This window comes from Pleurodeles waltl, chromosome 3_1 (assembly GCF_031143425.1).
Source record: "Pleurodeles waltl isolate 20211129_DDA chromosome 3_1, aPleWal1.hap1.20221129, whole genome shotgun sequence".
NCBI lineage: Eukaryota > Metazoa > Chordata > Amphibia > Caudata > Salamandridae > Pleurodeles > Pleurodeles waltl.
The window spans coordinates 52,104,079-52,123,775 of NC_090440.1; the positions used below are offsets into that span (position 1 = coordinate 52,104,079).

General features: G+C 44.5%; 1 protein-coding gene across 5 annotated transcripts in view; it reads left to right on the top strand.

Annotated features, from left to right (window-relative positions):
• The window catches only part of LRRC4C (leucine rich repeat containing 4C), a 3,131,096-nt gene that overhangs the window by 3,023,916 nt on the left and 87,483 nt on the right, over positions 1-19,697 (top strand). For all 5 annotated transcript variants that reach the window (XM_069221814.1, XM_069221813.1, XM_069221816.1 and 2 more), the window contains one exon: positions 15,105-15,212. The gene's annotated coding sequence lies outside the window, so the exon portion shown is untranslated. The remainder of the gene's footprint in view (positions 1-15,104; positions 15,213-19,697) is intronic.

Here is a 19,697-nt window from a genome sequence, read left to right on the forward strand (position 1 = left end):
AGGGTTCCAGTTCCCAACATGGTCTGCTTGAAGAGAACGTATATGTGCATTTTTCACTGTAGTTCGTTAGCAAGTTCTTTTTCTTTCTGTTTTGCGAGACAATAGCTGCTAAAATGTTAGGGTCAAACTGCCTTTACTTTGTCACCGAGTGGTAATGTTTTTAGCAGTATCGTTCCACTATTTAGATAGTAAAAATTTTTTATTCTTCATGTTGCTTCTTGTTTGTACAATCCAGTGCTTAATTTGTGAATAAAAAGATGCCGGCGCCCAAAGCCCTCCTTTTAAACACGGGGTTGCTGCATTTGAATGTGCGAGCACGGAATTCTGAGGCAGATTATTCTGAAGCCACCTCGGGCCTCTTCAATCCATTTAAAGTCACTTCCTGCCCATTTAGCTCACCATTGCAGCTTTATGCTTTCTACCTTTGTGACGCGTTTTCTTTTTTCTCTTCCTCCGTCTTTCCCGTGTGTCTTTTGCTCGCAGCAAATGCTTGAGGCAGAAGAATAAGCTCCGGCCCTCAAAAATAAGTGCTGGTGCTCAGCACCGGAAACAATAAGCACAAATTAAGCACTGGTACAATCCCAGCTCGGTTTGCACTTTGATACTCTGGAGAAGTCCTTTCCGCGAGCCCCCAGAAGGCAAGTGCATCTTTAAATACACAAACACATATTATGCCATTGTTCACGGATTCTGCCTGGAGCTTATTAAGCAACGTAGAGGGGGTTCCTTAGTGCACATCTCATGATGCATTACATCAGTCACAGAGATGTAAACTGACCAAGCACGCACATTGTCTCTGCCAGCAGCCGAGATCCTCACTGCCGGATGGTAATCTCCCTCCCTCATCTTCTCCTTTTTAGATTCCTCGAGAGATGCTGTTGTCGTGGCGCTCTTGTGGTTCAGGTGAAACGCTCTGAATGAAGTCTGCTTCTATTCAGTCCTTGGCCTGAAACACACACAGGAACATGTTAGTTTGCATTACTTGTACATCCACAGTATACACCCTCGAATCTCATTCCGCAGAGAGAAGCCGCAGTCACTCTCCGCATCTCATTCTGGACTAGGGGCAAGAAGTGAAAGTGTGCACGGGCACAGGGCAGGACTACAGTTTGTGCATGTAAATCTAGATTACATTTGAAAAAGTTTTTTTAAGGAATACGTGATTTGCATATCTTTTCACCACCAATTTCCTCATTTTTCTACAGGTAAATAAAGCTTCCTGCTGCAAAATCTGTCTGTCTTTTTCTGTGTGATGCAATTTGGTTTATCCTCTTTTTTGCACCATAACAACGTTTCTGAAATATGACCCATGACCTCTCTATAATAGACCTATTAGGAATTGTTTTTTTATAATTTAATATTCATTTGCAATTTAGGAAGATTCAATAACAGGACTTCTAAATACACGAAATGTAGCAATATTCAATGAACGGACACATAGACCCTGCCTAACACAAGACCCTGATTTCTGACTTACTATCCTCTCTGACATAACTCCAGTTCCTCTGATTTCGCAAAATATTTTCAAATTTGTCCAATTCCCTGTAAATGTAATTCAGAATAACAGTATTTTTGTTAATCACTACAATCCATGTATCAACAGATCGTTTAGTTTAGATTTGGGTTCCCAATTTCGCAAAATATTTCTTTTGTCAGCTGCTTTCTTTCTTAGAACCATGTCTATTATCTCAAATCCACCACAAATATATTTTCAACAGCAATCTGCGTGACATAGGAACCTGAATGTTGGCCACAAGGGTCCATCAATCAAGGATACTGTTCCCAACAAATACCCCAATACACTCCCGAAACCTGCACCATGTTTTCAATAGCAGAGTTCCATGACTTTAAGGACAGGGACCTTCATCAAAGTTCCAGATCTGCGTTGAATTTTCTGATCAACCAAATGGGATACATCTACATAAAATTACTCTAAGTGTATAGTTAAATATCAGTGCTAATCCTGAAAATGTGGCGTGGATCCACCTCTTCTGGGTAGACAATGGCACCCCTGTTCTAGAAAGTTCTCTTTCCAGAACATGACGCAGGGCCTCACTAAAGATCCTCTTCTCTGTCTCAGATCTTAAATATATCTCTCGTCCCGCACTGACTTCTTTGCTTTGCTCTCAGAACTCGTTTCCTTTCTTCCTTTTGTAGCCATTTGACCTTCTTTTCACACTTTTCTTTCTTCTTTGATAAGCCACCCTCACCAACCTAATTCTGACCCTTACTTTCAGCTTCCTATTCTGCAGATAGCTGTCTGTCCTCTCGTACTGTCTTTCTATGTCTGTCATCGCCCCCCTCCTGGGCCGCGCGCCCTCTCGGCAGGAGGCACGCTCAGAGGTAGAAAATGGGCCTATTCTTGTACGCAGTGGGAAGTTTCCAGAAGGGCTCGGAAAGCTCTCTACTAAACTCCCAGGCACTTCATTACCGCCTGGACTCACTTCCCTCCCCTCTCTTCTGCTGCTCCCTGACGTCTGCTTTGTCCAACCCGCTGACCCACCAAAGACGATTCTTGGCAGCCATCTTTCATTCTACAGCTAAACGGCCCAAGTACTGAAGAGTGCTTTTGCAGAGCTGCCTGCGATGGCACTCTTTTAAGGCTATCTACTTCCCAATAAGTCTGTAGTATCTTTAAACAAGCATTTGCAATGCAATGGGTCTCGTGTTTGCTCAAGTTAGAGCAGTTAACGTTGTAAATTTCTAACTGGTCTTTTCTTGCCACTTAAATTGAAAATGAAAAGTAAAACAGTTGACATGAGCAAGCTGATTCAAAGTGCCACGGCTGCCATGAGCATGAGCGCGAAGCAGAGACACAGAAGGAAAAAAGTTGCTTGCAGTCAAACGTATCGGCAATCGTGCAATTATCCATGTAACAAGGTCGATGTTCAAGGCGGTAACCAAACTTCTCCAAGGAGGGACAAACGTAAAACAATTAATAATGAGAACAAAGGATTTTTGAGAGGCCAGGCCAGGAACTATGATAGTGATGGGCGTGCGGTGGGCTTGCGCATTCGACCTATAAAACTGAGGTGCAATTTCAGACCCAATTTACTTTTACTACATTTTCTCCATTTATTCCCAATTTTTTAAATCCAACACAATTTTCTTTAAAAATTAACTAAAAACTTTAAGGTAGGTGTTTTTTTAATATGCTCTTGGAATCTTAGAAGACCGTACATATATGAATATGTGCACGAAACCACCTTTAAATGCTCTTATTACTCAAAATGTAATAGCATAAATTCTGTATCTCACAGGACCCATGTAACATGATACAAGAGTCAAAGATCCTTGCGACTTGCAGAAAATATTTCACAGGGCCCTGTGAAATAACTGTTTCATTATTAAAATTAAATCATCAAACTATTTTGCAGAGCTCTACCATTGTCATTGTGTAACTAACATTCTATTCATGGGAGGTAAACTAAACCTGAGTGCTCTAATCCCATGTATTTCCCATTGTTAACTGCACCTTGAAGAGAAAGTGCAGGAACGCACCTTCTTTATGCAATACACTGCATTCCTGCCCTTTCCTCCTGCGCTGGCGCTGTTTGCGCTGCCTAGTGCAACGCAGGCTCCCTTGCACCATGGTGCAAGGATGTCGGGATTGCAGGCAGGATTGTTTTTATGTACAAAGGTGGACCTTCCTGCACAGAAACCATTCCGAAAGGTATTTCCTCTGTTCATGAGTGCTGCAGGAAGCAGCACACATAGAAAGAGGCAAAAACGAGGAGACAAATAAAAATATTGCTTCTCATTACAGCTCACCTCCGGAGGCATAAGGCTTTGGCACTTCCCCAGGTTTACGTGATGAAGTAAGTCGGGGGCAACATCGAAATCCACGGGTGTTGCGTGAGAAAACCCAGCATCTCTCTGTCACAGAATAAGGCAATGCAGTGATTTGCACTGCTTTGCTTTACTCCGTATCTATGATGCCATTCAAAGCCACGCAAAGTAACTTTGCGTGGCCTCATAGATATGGTTGAGAAGTTTGCGATGCCTGAACATTAGAAAAAATGGCCCTCTGGTGGTGCAGGTCTCTCATAAATAAGCCCTTGTGTTTACTCCATTCTAAACTACAAATACCTCGTTCCGAGTGCACCTTCTCTGTTGCTAATGCTAAACTGTCTCTTTTCTAATCCCCTTATTGATCCTCCTCGGGGACCACATTAGCCACATTCCACCTTAGGGTCCTGATAGGGGTATGCTCAATCACACAGTCCACCACATCACAACTGTTTACGGCATTTAAAAAAAAATGTGCAAGCAGAGGGACAAAAAGAAGGAAAAGCTGTTATATGAATGCACAGTAGCGAGAAACGCTCCAGCTTCTGTCCAAGACTTTTATCTGCTGCAGATGGAAAGCAGTGGCTTGGCAGGCTCCCCCTACACCCCTCTGTCCTGAAATGAACTCCATCAAAGGAGCCGGGCTTCTGACATCATGGAGTCGCTGATACGCGGCTGCGGAGTTGTTGTTTTTTGGCCTTCGCTGTTCATGGCTTTGGTCACCCCTGAGAGGTAGTGGTTAAATGTCCCCCACTCAAGAACCAACGCTGCACTCTTGGTGCAGAGCCAGAAATGCACCTATTCATTCCTTACGGCCGCATTTCCTGTCTATCCTTGGGAAGGCAATCATCCGGCAAGAAACTCACGTGTGAGAACCAGGCGTGCTGAACCTCACCTCCGGCTGCCACCCCTAACTCATGAAGACTTTGGAAAGGGCCAGCTGTGCTGCATCTGCTGCAATCCCTTCACCAGGCAAGAGGACACTGTTAATTGCCCTTCCTCTCATTACGCACTCTCACCTTCGGCTCGGGCTCATGACTACAGGACAGTCACTTTGTAGCAGTTAATACACCTTATTATTGGTAATGTTATTGTCAAAATTATTATTGTTGCATTATTATTATTATTATTATTATTATTATTATTATTATTATTATTATTAATGCTAATTATAATAATGATAATGTTATTATAATACTTGTTAATGTATTTTTCCCATTTTTGAACAAAAGACTTGACACAGAAGGTTACGGGCCATGCTTCTTGTCCTATGAATTACAAGCAGTCTTTAAACGTTGTGTTTTTAGGGCCTGGTTTCACAGGTCAGCTGTCGCCACACAATTATGTGTGCATCACTAGAGAGAGGTTTTGGCTCCGCCCACACATTGGAAGCCAGGAGTAAGCTTGAACTTGCAGGGTCACACCAATGACATTGTAAAGCTAATAAAGTGTCTTAGATAACTAGGTAATTTACCTTCTTATGGGCGAGCGCAAACCGCTCCGTCCCATTCTGTAATCTCTCTTTGGGCTTCAAACCACCCCCATGCCACGTCAGTCACTTACATTTGTTCGTGAGCTTGCCTTTTAAAATCCGCTTGCTTCCATTTGTGAAAGGTATGCATACGTCATGCCTTTTCTGGTGATTAGCCCACCTACACAGCACCGGTAAAGTACTAAAAACATACGAGGCTCGATGTTTTCAGCCTGGGGTCCGGACTACTTTATAAGTTTATTTTCCACGCAGCGCGATCGCGCTGCATTTTACATAGCGCGATTGCGCTGCATTTTTTTTTGCTTTACAGCGTTAATAGCTCTAACTCGAACAAATGCGAGACCCGTTACATTGAAAATGCTTGTTTTTCTCTAGCAGCAGCACAAATAGTAAGATAGATAAGGATTTTTAGGTCTGGCTTGAGAGAGCAACTGTCACCTGACCTTTTAGCCCACACCTATATTATTCTACAGCTCTATGCTTTCACACAAATACATAGCTGTCCCCATGCTATTTACTTGTAATGCTCCACATCACCACACAGCGCTCCTTGAAAGACAGACCTATAGGCATTGCCAGTGCTTGTTGCTACCATTTATCCAGCCAGGTGAAGCCCTGCTGAAGGATGGACTGCACTGAGAGCCACTCTCACCGGCAGCCAGTAAATGAGCTGCCTCCTCGCGCTCCCGACATCCGCTTTCCGCGCGCACTCAAGGAGCTGAGAACCACGAAGGCCTAAATTGCTTGCCTGGGATGGATTGCACTATTTCGTACATTCTGAACGTGCAACCTTCCTTTCTCCCGTTTAAAATCCTCTAAAGCACCATTTCAGATCCAAGTCATTATCCTTACTTCACGGACAGCTTGTCCTTTATCAAATTCCATTGAATTCTCTTTTTTCATTATTTATTAGCCCGGGGAGCATCTTGACAAGTGAAACTTGAGCGTTTTCGCTCTGCCTTTTTGCACATTCTGTTCACCCTTTGCCTTTCCGTGTAGTTGCATTCCTTCAGTAACCTGGCAGCAAAGCTTGCTTTTCCCTCAGTTAAAGACTGAACCTGGGGACTGATGCGATCTTCTTGCCTGCCGGCTCTTCCTTGATGTTGCTTTTCACTGTGTAGTACAATTCGTACAATGTAATAACATGACAGTGTAATAGCAAAGTACGTTTTGTTGCTCTCCAAAAACCAATGAAGGGGACTGGAATGCAGGCGGAGTATGTCCAGGGGCGAGGGAAGGGGGAAGACAAGGTGAATAAATATATATATATATATATATATCTATATATCTATATATATATATATCCATATATCTATCTATCTATCTATCTATCTATATATATATATATATATATATATATATATATATATATATATAAATAGATAGATATATATATATAGATAGATATATGGATATATATATATATATATATATATATATATTTTTTTTTTTTTTTGATTTCTTGTAACTTTGCTGTGCAGAAGACTGGAGGTAATTTATTGCTTTTGGGTAGTAGGTTTTTTAAAACGGTCCGTGCAGAACTGTATAACATTATTCTAATTCCGCATTATGCCAAGTCTTTAAATATCTGTTTTTCCACTGCCTGGGTAATGCTGGATCAGGGCGACCTGGTACAAGCAGCAAGGGTCTGGGGGGACGACAACACCTGCACGTGTGCTGCTGCACTGCCAAAGCTCACTGCATGACTTTAGAAACTGCAAGGACAGTATACTGAGCTGTGGCTGTGCAGTTTTAGTAGACAGTAGCAGAATTGGTACTCCTAGAAATTCATGTTTTTGCCAAAAAATGTGATGGCTGAGTTTAAAAATAGTCCCTTATGCATTGTCCTGGAAGAGCATCTTGGTAGCGGAAGGATACACTGAAACAGCGAATAAAATGACAGTGAGACTAAAATATTATTCTGGGTTGATACATGAACAGGTTCACAATGGCCAGTGGCTGGAAGGGGCTTACCCTAGCAGGCCAGTAGTTTTCAAGGGGCTACCCTGAACCTCAGAAGAGGCTGGCTTCACAAGACCTAAAAAAACATAACACTACTACAGTTCAGTTTGACAACCACTAAGAGCCGATGTCGTTATAAAAAAATCCCTTTACCAACCCACACTGAGGCCATTATTATGACCCTGGCGGCCTACATACCACCAGGGCCACGGTGGCAGTCTGACTGCTGCCAATGCGGTGGTCCAACCACTTTGGTGTAGGTCAGATCGCCACAATATCACCGTGGTGATTCGGCCAGGGTGGCACCGCTGGCACCACCAGTTTCCCTCCACTGGAAGGACTGGTGGTGCTGGCGGTCCTAATCTGCCAGGCAGAGCTGCATGCAACGCCACCTTGGGGATTACGAGCCCCCTCTCTGCCAATTTATAGACGGCGGTTGCATGTAAAAGCTTGTATGTAAAAGCCATGTAAAAGCTGGCAGACACGGGGTGCTGGGGGCCCCATTGGAGCCCCTGCACTGCCAATGCACTTGACAGTGCAGTGGTTCCCATGGACAGCCCTGTTGCGCTTTTCAGTGTCTACTATACAGACAGTGAAAAGTGCAACAGGTACTGTTGCACCGTTTGCACTGCAACATTGCCACTGGCACCATTATCAGCCGGCGTCAATGTTGCGGGCTGCTCCCCGCTGGGCCAGAATTTGAATTCTGTATGTCTATAAACCTTGCAGTGAGCTCTGTATAACGTATAAAAAAACAGATGTTTATAAAATATTTAAAATATGTGTCTTACTACTTTTGCTACTTGTGGGGGTGAGTGGTCTAAACATAAATGTTAACCTGGCTCTTTTGCAACCACAAATAGGTGCCCTAGTAAAAGTTACATCTAAAACAGCTCAGAAAAAAACATAATGCCTCCTGTTCTCCAATTAGGACAAACAGTCAGGAATTAAAAACTAGTCCGTCGTCTAGATGACGCCAAAATCACTTAGGTTAAACCTTGACATCAACTTTTCCTTCAAAGAACACAGGGGCATATTTCTAAGCCCCTACCACCACCTTGTGCCACATGAGCGTCATGTTTTGTTTGTTTACGGTAATGTGGCCCAACAAGGCCAAAATCCTCATGCCATACTTTCAAAGTAGTGCCATCCATGCACTGCGCCAGTTTGTAACCCTTTGCACTACATTATGGCTGTGCCAGGTGTAATGTATGCAAAGGGGGCATTCCCCCGTTAGGGGGCGGAAACAATGGTGGGAGGAAATTTAACAGATTTCCTTGCGTAATGTTTTACGGCACTTTAAATGCCTTCTCAGAGCAGACATTAAAAGGGGTTTTTTGTTATTTATAATGGGCCCCTATGTACTCTGCAGGGGTAGCACCAATATTTTGGCACTACTCCTGCAGAGTACATCAATAGCGTCAATAAAAATTACACTATTGCCCCCTACCCTGCGCCATGGTGTGCCGTATCTTAGATACATCGCACACATGGTGGTGGTCGGGGGAAGCTAAGGGGCGCAAAGAAACTGGCGCTGCACTAGATGTAGCTCCACTTTACTTAAATATGCCCCACAGTACCAAGGAAACCAGGAGAGCATCATATGAGCTCTTCCTCTTAAAAATCTGAAACCTTTGCTTCTGGAAATTTACTGGAGAACAAAAGCCCAATCTTATTCCACATTCAACGAGACGGTGGGATTGCCCTTCTCTGCAGACTGTCTGGCACCTCGCATTACAAGCCCACCAGAACTGGCACCAAGCCAAACCTGACAGAGAAATTAAGCACCCAAGCTGGGCAGAGCCACTGCAAAAGCCTGGACACAGCCGGACTGGAAACAAAAAACTGCAACAAGAAAACTAGAGGGAAAGCCTTCTTCAGCTATCAGGTCCAGGCCTAACACCAGACGAGAGGCAATTCTGTGTTTCCTTGCCAGTTATTTTAAAAAATAAAACAAAAAAAATATGTTACTGGATCTTGTGTGGCCTGTGGAACCACTTGCAGGGAGTCAGTGGGCTGTAGGGGGCCTGGGGCTCCCCATGCAGTCCTCAACAAAAAAATTAGGATGTAGGTGTCTCCCAAAAGTAAATTAAAAAAATTAGTATGAGCCTCTCATTTATTATTAACTACTTTTATGACTGATTAATGATTCAGCGCCCACTGCGAGGGCCTTCTTCTGTTTTTTTTGTTTTTGAAGACTGGTAGTGCTACTTTAATGGGTGGCAGAGCGAAAAGCATATTTTAATTATTGTGGGGTGCTACAGAGAGTGAAGCAGCCTCCCCCAACAACATTAAAAAACAATCTCCTAGGACACTAAATCAATGACATCAGGAGAGTGTGCCATGTTTTTTAAAGCACTCCAAGCTGAAGCTTTATGCTCTTCAGATCCAGTACAGGCCCAGTGTTTCCCAATCTGTGGTCCGGGGACCCCTGGGGGTCCACAAAGCCTCCTCATGGGGTCGGTGACTACCTAGAAAATTAAATAATATTAGCGGATTAGGTCCCCAGCTTTCGTTAATGACCCAGATTCCAATAATGATCCATTGGGGGTCTCTGGGTTCCAATAATGATAAAGTTGGGGTCCCCAGGAAGTCAAAAGGTTGGGAACCACTTAGACCATTAATCAGCAGAAGTGGCAGGCTCAGCCTTGAAGGTTCATCCTTCATGAAAGCATCTACAAATGAATCCCTCCCATTGTGTGAAAATAAACTTAGCAAACGCAGAACCGTGTCAGCACAAAGTTACTCTGTCCCACCTTGCACTTTATCTTCTTTCTTCATAGATACCTTGTTAAAACGACTCTAGACTCTCTATGTAGTGAACAGGAGAAGCACATTTTAGAATAAATGCTTTTTTAACTTTACTATTAATTCACTTTACATTTAAAATGTGATTCATAATGATAAACATCATTGCTTAAAACACACTTTAAACATTACCGCATTATCTTCAACACACACACACATTTCTAAAAACATTGACAGACATATATATCTGCAGTTTCAGGCAAACAATAAGTACTAAATGGGTGATGTTCAATTTCTGGAAATCTCCCTAAGGAGTTCTAAAAATCAATGAATAAATCATGTAATATAAAAGTACCAAATGACTAATGTGTTATATAGTCTTATATTGCAAACTCAGGGATCAGGTGACAATTATAAACCACTTGCCTTTGGCCTTGTGGTTTGTAAATGTCGCCAGAACCCTTTGATGGCAATTTAGGCCCATATTACACTGTTATCCATTATATATTCTATATACGTAGGTATGCAGAGTGTAATGTGCTATTACTATTGTTGATTTTGAAGAGTGGCCATAATTTCATGAGCGCAAAGCCTCAAGTGAATCATGTTGACCCATCCCTTCCTCAACAATTTAATAAATAGCATATTATGCTCTATGCATTTGCATATATGGCTTTAACCTTGGCCTTTTCCATGTATATATTATTTTAACAAATATATCTCAATGTAAGCAGGTACCAGACGCCACCACTATGAGAGGGAGCACCAGTGCTTAATTTGTAAATATAAACGTGCTGGTGCCCAAAATCCTCCTCTCAAACACGCGGCTGCTGCAATTAAATATGCAAACACGGAATACTGAGGCAGCGTAATCCTAAAGCCATCTTGGGCCTCTTGAATCCATCTACAGACACTCCCTACTCCTTCAGCTCACTCTTGCAGCTTTCTGCTTTCTTCCATTTTGACGGCTTTTCATTTTTCCCTTCCTCCGTCTTTCCCATATGCGTCTTTTGCGCGCAGTAAATGCTTGAGGCAGAAAAATAAGCACCGGCCCTCAAAAATAAGTGCTGGTGCTTAGCACCAGAAACAACAAGCACAAATTAAGCACTGGGGAGCACACAGCAACGTATGGACTAAATATGGGCTTCCTGCTAGTGGGAGTTGAGTGCACAAATAGCATATTTTCATGCACCTAGTGCTCTCCGAATCCTTGCAGTGAATCTCTCGAAGAAGATACTTCCAAGAGCGTTGACCTCTCCCACCAGGATGCTGCTTTGAACAACAAAAGCATCTGTTGGTGGTGCGTACAGAGATGACTTGCAGGTTATTTCAATAAGTCATTTCGACACAGAACAATGGGGGCTTGGGTTTGAAAAATGACTTGTGACAAATATAATTGGTTTCTCATCGGTTTCTTGGGCCCTTTCATCCGCAGGGTTCTGCCTGCAGCAATGTTGGATCTTTCCGCATCAATGTGGGTTCTTCCATGGTATCTAACTGGGAGATAACCACCTCCACTAGAAGATACCACCACTGTTATTGTCCATGCGAAATAAACTTGTGAATCCAGAGCCTGACTGCCTCAGAAAGAGATTCCTCATGTTCGGAACATCATTCCTCTGGACTCTTTGGCCCATATTTATACTTTTTTAGCGCCGCATTTGAGTCATTTTTTGACGCAAAAACGATGCAAACTTAAAAAATACAATTGTATTTTGTAAGTTTGCAGCACAAATGCGGCACTAAAAAAGTATAAATATGGGCCTGTATTTGGCTATACCGCCCATCACAAGCCACATGAGGCCCAGTCATGGCTGCCTGCCCCGAGACGCTTTCTACCTCCCTGTCACACTCACTCCCTTCCTCCTTGTTGGATGAAACAAGTGTGAATGAGGTATTGGGTAAGCTTGGGTAAGCTGGGTAACATTTAAATTATGCCTGCATAATTTGCAAAGTTTTTTGAAATTTCACAATAAGCTTGTTCAATAAAGTTCCCAAAATGATGCCATTACTCTACTTTTTGTAATGACATGCTGTTTGTAATTTGTGCTAACAACTTACTGTGAAGGGGAACAGCAGAACATGAGCGGCTGTTGTTTGCAGTGCTTTTGTTTAACTGCGTTCTCATGTCACAAGTCGATGTGAGGGCCCAATTTATTCTAAAATATAGCTTGAAAATGACAGATTTACTTTACATGTAATTGCGTGTAATTTTGACGTAATTTTGCATAATCATGTAAAACCAAATTACCTGAATTTTGCACATCCCTTTCACTGTGAAAGATGTGCTTGTTCCTAACATTAAATCCACAAAGTATCGTGACAAATAGATATTCATGCAACAGCCAAATATCTAAGCATGACATTTCTCATGAAATAAACACGTGTAACCGAGTGCACATCTTCTTAGGTGCGGACAGGTCCACTGTTGTCCAGTCTACAAACCCTTGTTGAATGAACACAGAGGGTTAGGAGTTCACACACAATCCAACATGCACGAGTCCTAGTTGGCACCACACTGGCTGCGTCTGGCCCCTGACCATGCACCCATATCTGCCTGAGACGTGCCTGCACCACTGGCTCAGTTGTACATGGTCCTCCAGTGTCCTGGGCTCTGTGCTGGGGGCCTCACTAGGGGCAAAGACGTGAGTTATGGTTTGCAAACTGGCCCATCACTGGAGAATGTCATTCTTTCGTCCATCCAGAAGGATGGATAGACAGACAGACAGACAGATAGATAGATAGATAGATAGATAGATAGATAGATAGATAGATAGATAGATAGATAGATAGATAGATAGATAGATAGATAGATAGATAGATGGCTCGTTGGCTCGATGGATAACAGTTATGATCTGGACGGTCAGCGGGAAGCGGGGACATTTGAATGCAGGCAAGAGCTCCCCTGCCATGACGGAACTCCTGAAATAAAACCGTTCCCTGTCCCTCTGACAGTTATCGATTTATTCTTTGCTTTTAGCTAATTGGCGCAGCCAGGTTTTTAAGGGGCCTGAGGTGGAAGACGCATTCGCCGGCTGGAAGCAGCACAATACGTTGAATTCTTTTTAGCAGCCTCCTCTGATTGCATTCAGCAAATTAGGAAGCGCTCACTTTGTTTGCGGTCTGAATGCAGAGTACTAGAGCAGCCAGGGTAACACAAACACTGAGCTCCTGTGTTGTCAGAATATCACCCACCTCCCAGCGAGGCATCCTTACCCGGAAGGAATTGGCCTGTGATTACTGAATCTCTATGAGAGATTCCGGCACTTAGCTAGAAACTGCCTTATTCAGTAAGTGCCTGGACTCATGAAGATTGAAGGTGGCTGCTTTGCATCAGACATGTGCATGAATGGGTGCTTAGTAGCGAACATGTGGAAGGAAGAATGGCTAATCTGCAGCAGTGTTAAATTTGAACCGGTGGTTTCCGGTGCTCAGCACCAGCACTTAATTGTCAACACCGGCATGTCTGATAGTCTGCCACATGGTGGCGCTGTTTGACTAATTTAGTGACATGCACAGCCACAGTTGTTCGTTAGTTCAATATAACAAATGACTAGTACCTGCCTCCCAAGCTGTTCCTCTAGGTTTGGGAACTGGATTATGTTGGTACTGAGATTGGCAGGGCTGGCATTGGCAATGGAATGGATGGTGCAAGCTGCAGTGGCCTCTTGACAAGGGCCCCGGCACTTATCTTTTTAGTTTTTTTCAAATTAAGCACTATCTGCACTGAAGATAAGCATGCATGAATGGATCTTCTGCCCCTCGATTCTGGTGCTGTGCATCAATAAGTGTCTATTTGGTCGTTCCATACTCCAAGAGGTTGTATATGACCTACTCAGAAGAACATAGAGACTCTGGCCCTCAGAGTGCCAGGGACATATTGTTTACGCCTATGGTTTGCAAGGCTTGAGTCAAGCCTGTTATGTAGTGCAGCCTGCTTGATTTGCAGCGGAGCTAGCAGGACTGCGTGTCCTCTTAGAAGCTCAGTCAATTGCAATGGTTTTCACTATGTGCCACACATTTCATTGAGCAATGCTTGTTGAATGCCATCACAGGACTGGGCGCTTACATCCACGGAAACCATAATCTTATGAAGCAACCGCCATATTTCCAAATAGTTTCTTAATATAAGAAATAACTTGTTAGCTCAGAGAGGTAGTGGAAAGGGCCATGGGGGTGAAGGGGTATATTTCACAACTAAGCCTCTTGTCCTCCATAGCTCAATCCCTAGAATCTCCAGAAAGGGCACACCCTCATCAGTAGATGGTCCTTTATAATAGAGAGGTTGTGCTGGAAGAACTGAGTTAAACCCTGGAAACAGGGAGGATTTGGAAAATACTGCATAACATCAGCATCTGTGCTCGTATGATGCTCTGGGTAACCCTCCTCACCACACATCTACCTGCAGGGCCTTCTCTCAGCACCTAAGGGCGCCCCTTCACCGGGTGCCAACCCTGACTCACAAACACACTTACTGTTTTCCCAAACACTTTCTTTATGTGACAAAAAATACCATAAGCCTAAGTGCGGGACGACGAGAGAGAGCAGAAGCTGTCAGAACTGAGTGTCAAAATATCATCTTTGATAATTAACACCTATCTGTCGCATTTTATCTGTTACAACGTCTGAGGCTGTGTTAATTACATCCTCTAGTGTGGGAGCACTTTACTATACCTTATCATCGGGTGTACTAAAGGAAGGGTCACTAGAATTATGTGGCGGGGGAAGTCAAAATTATGCAGCAGGGTTGAGTAAATTATGCGGCAAGAAAAGACAACTTATGCGGCGTAATTTAGCACGTTTTTTGCTAGTATTCATTATTTTGACTTTTCTACACATATCGACACTGTGTGGGCATAGGTTGCACCTCTTTTGTACCAGTTTAACGCCAAAAAATAGCATTTTTCTTGTTAAAATCTACAGATTATGTAGCAAATGATGGATTATGTAGTAAATCTATAATTATGTGAAAACCGCAGAATTGTAGAATTTCAGTGGCCCTGACTAAAGGGCATGAATGTTATCACATCCTCTGTTCTGCATGGTACCATTGCATGGAGAAAGATGCTTAAGACAGAATGTGTGGTTTGATTTTGGCGTTGTTTTATTGTAGGGGCTGCTATGCTGTGTTGCAAAGAAGCCTGGTAGTCGCTACGGAGACTCGTGGAAGAACAGAAGAAGCGCAAAGGGCGAGGGGAGGACGAGTCCAACCGAATGCGAGGTGAGCACCACCATGCCATGTTGCTCTGTCGGCATCTATGTCCTTGCCACTGCTTAGCGGTGAAGTCTGTTTTGAACAGTTTTCTGATCTGGGGGTGATTCATTTGTGTTCCTTGTTTGAGGTTCATGTCGCAAAATCTGTGGCTCGGACCTCCATATTTCTGGTCTTTGGGGATTCACTGGTGCATGATATTAGGCCCCTTGTGCTGCCCTAGTGTCATTTTTTTACGCTAAGGTGGCGTTAAGGAGGCCCCCACCGTTCACCTAATTTACAAAGTGACGCAATGCTTGCACTGTGTTGATTTGTAACCTCTTGCACCACATTATACCTGCATCAGGTATAATGTATGCAAGCAGGGGCGTTCCACCACAGGCATTAAAGCGACGTTGCCATTATACCTTATGGGTCTCCCTGAACTTACCTTGACTAGAGTTAACATTTTTGATGCTGGGCAGTGCTTAATTTGTAAATAAAAACGTGCCGGTGCCCAAAGAACTCCTCTGAAACAGGCGTATGCTGCAATTAAATGTGCGGACTCAGAATACTAAGGCAGCATAATCCTGAAGTCATCTCGGGCCTCCTCAATCCATTTAAAGCCGCTCCCTGCACCTTCAACTTACTCTTGCAGCTTTCTGCTTTCTCCAATTGTGACACTTTTTTGTTTTTCACTTCCTCCATGTTTGTATATGTGTCTTTTGCTCACAGCAAGTGCTGGAGGCAGAAGAATAAGCGCCGGCCCTCAAAAATAAGTGCAGATGCTCCGCACCGGAAACAACAAGCACAAATTAAGCACTGACGCTAGGCCACGAAAGCACCACAGTAGCATCAAAAATGTTGATGCTATTGTCCTGACGTACGCCATGGGGCACTGTATAGTAAATACAGCTATACCAGGCTGCCATTAGGGGGCGCAGGGCGACGCAAGGAAAGTGGCGCATCAGAGCTGAAAGCCCCCATTGTTTGATAAGATGCAAGTAGACTCATGGCATATTCTGTAAGTAGCTGGTCCTTTGTTCCAGGCTGTCTTGTTGATGGTACCAAAGAACGTTTAATTTCCTCCTTGACTCCACTGGAATCCACGGGGGAGCTATCCACATCATTTACATGTATGCATTTCTTCTGTATGCAAATCTGCATTTTTCCACGTAGTATTTATAACATAGACATCTGGCTTTATTTGCAGTACAGCTGCTGGTTCTTTACAAATTCAGTGTGTCATTGACATTTGACAAGGTTCCCACTCAGCACAACACTTTCACCTTCCACTTCACCCAATGTTGCCTTCTTGGCGCTCTGCACTGTTCTGCCGCTATTTCACCCTCCTCTGCACATTAAATAGTTTTTCTGGATTTGCACTTTTAACAGCACAGATGCTACAAGGATGGACTGCATTTTTTTTGGGGGGGAGTGGTTGGGGATAAGAAGATAAAGTCCTGTAAGATGGCTCAGCGAGCTAATGTGCTCTTCTGACCCTTGGGATAAACCCTGCTGTCTAAATACTTAGTACAACACAAATCATGACTGTACCCCAGTTACCCTAACTCAGCCTTCTTGTCTGAGGGGGTGAATAAATTAAGTGCTGTTAAACTGAATTATAGCATCACCTGGCCTTTACAGTGCTTAGAAACATCAAAACCCGTGTTATGAACTACTTTTTGAAAACTGGGCTATTGCACTGTGCAAACTTGAGGGCACATAATTTCGTCACATGCTTTATGCGTGTTAGATTCAAGTAGAAATTAACAATGTTGGGAGCTCATGTGAAAACAGTTATGTGGCTCAGGGCCACTAATGGTTGGTATGGGCCTTCTGCTCCAACATTCCAATGTTTGTTTTTCTCTTTTCAATATAGTACATTCTACCCTCAGCAGGTGTAACGTTCTAATAGCCTTATAGCCCTTCTGCTAGGGCTGTATTGGATGTTAGAGGCCTTTGCCTGTGGCTCAGGCATATGACTACAGTCCAGGGCAGTGTTGCCAGATTAGGCTAGATCACGCACAATTGGGCTATATTTTTTCCAGTTATGCGGGAAAAATTGGTTTGTGCAGGTTGCACCCTGCAAGAATGAGAGAAGGTATACAGTTCGCAAGAGCAGAAACTCTTCTGTAAGACTGTCCAGCCACAAATATCCATCTACTTCTCTATCTACTGCCTGCCACTGCCCCATCTTCGTTAAAGTAGCGAAATTGGGCTACTTTGTGCTACTTTTTCGTTGGCTTTGGACTAGAGAATGCTCTACAAATCTGGCAACACTGGTCCAGGGCTATTAACAACCGGTATAGCCCCCAACAGTGGGTTGTAACAGTTAACAAACAAAAAAAGTTTTCCTTCGTTTGGGGGTTTCTTTAAGTATTATTTCTTTTTCAGCTCACACCATCTTATCATTGTTAGCGGTTATATGGTCATCTATTCACAAACAGCCAGCTTTTCATATAGCGCTTTATGCTGGGTGAAATCTTGGTTATTGTTGCTTCCAGTGTTGGCAGACAAGGAGTAGGTCACATAAATTGCCCTGGCACTGGGGATTCTGCACTGAGACATAGCGGTTTTGAAACAGTGATGCTCAATTTTGCCTGCACAGCTACATGACAACTGTGAGAAAGGCGATTTGCACCACCTGCTTGGCATTTTGCACCCGTCGACAATGTAGGTATTAGTTTAAGAGTGGGGCATAATTGGTTTGCACCAGTTTAACACTGCATGGCATTGCTGTAATTTACATGCTCTGGTGCAATGTTACCGAGGCTGAAGTGATGTGTCCAGGATCACACAACATGCATTCTAAGGGTTCTAGAGCAAATAGGCATTACCGTGAAATGTGGGTGACGAAGTTGTGGCATTTGCATAAGTGAACCCTGCCATATGTCCTTCTAACTATGATGGTGTCACTGCCCACCCTCTGGCAGGACATGTGACTGAAATGGGCACACAGGATTGCCCTGGCACTGCTCTGAGCGCGGAAGCGAAGGGGTGCCGCCCTGGCCCGGGGAACTTATTGCATCGGCCCGAGTCTTGCGGAGCTTTTAAGACCAGTCACGTTCTCTCGCCCCTCTCACTGGCACTGGGCACCGGGCACCGGTGCCAGCAAGACGGGCGAGAGAGCGTCCAGACAAACGTTTCAATTTGTGGCGATTGCAGGAGCCTCAACGCACCAGAGCGGAAATGTGTTATTGTTTCAGGCCAGGACAATGTTGGCCCCATCTTCAGTTGGCACTGGACCCGAAGCATGCAGTGCCTGCGGTCTGTGACCTGCAGAAGTGTTTGGTGCAGTGCCTGGCAGTGCCTGCGGTCTGTGACCCGCAACAGTGTTTGGTGCAGTGCCTGGCAGTGCCTGCGGTCTGTGACCCGCAACAGTGTTTGGTGCAGTGCCTGGCAGTGCCTGCGGTCTGTGACCTGCAGCTGTGTTTGGCGCAGTGCCTGGGTCTGTGGCCCTGCAGCAGTGTTTGGTGCAGTGCCTGCGGTCTGTAACATGCAACAGTGCTTGGTGCAGTGCCTGTGGTCTGTGACCTGCAGCAGTAACAGTGTTTGGTGCAGTGTCTGCGGTCTGTGACCTGCAGCAGTGTTTGGTGCAGTGTCTGCGGTCTGTGACCTGCAGCAGTGTTTGGTGCAGTGTCTGCGGTCTGTGACTTGCAGCAGTGTTTGGTCCAATGCCAGCTGTCTTTAACCTGCAGCAGTAACAGTGTTTGGTGCAGTGCCTGAGGTCTGTGACCTGCAGCAGTAACAGTGTTTGGTGAAGTGCCTGCGATTTGTGACCTGCAGCAGTGTTTGGTGCAGTGCCTGCGGTCTGAGACCTGCACCTGTGTTTGGTGCAGTGTCTGCGGTCTGTGACCTGCAGCAGTGTTTGGTGCAGTGCCTGCTGTCTGTGATCTGCAGTAGTGTTTGGTGCAGTGCCTGCGGTCTGTGACCTGCAGCAGTGTTTGGTCCAATGCCAGCTGTCTTTGACCTGCAGCAGTAACAGTGTTTGGTGCAGTGCTTGAGGTCTGTGACCTGCAGTAGTGTTTGGTGCAGTGCCTGCGGTCTGTAACCTGCAACAGTGTTTGGTGCAGTGCCTGTGGTCTGTAACCTGCAGCAGTAACAGTGTTTGGTGAAGTGCCTGCGATTTGTGACCTGCAGCAGTGTTTGGTGCAGTGCCTGCGGTCTGAGACCTGCACCTGTGTTTGGTGCAGTGCCTGCGGTGTGTGACCTGCAGCAGGGAAAGTGCAGTGCCTGTTGTTTGTAACCTGCAGCAGTGTTTGGTGCACTGCCTGCAGTGTGTGACCTGCAGCAGCGTACTGTGCAGTGCCTGCTGTCTGTGACCTGCAGCAGTGTTTGGTGCAGTGCCTGCGGTGTGTGACCTGCAGCAGTGTTTGGTGCAGTGCCTGCGGTCTGTGACCTGCAGCAGTAAAAGTGTTTGGTGTAGTGCCTGCTGTCTGTGACCTGCAGCAGTGTTTGGTGCAATGCCTGCTGTCTGTGACCTGCAGCAGTGTTTGGTGCAGTGCCTGCAGT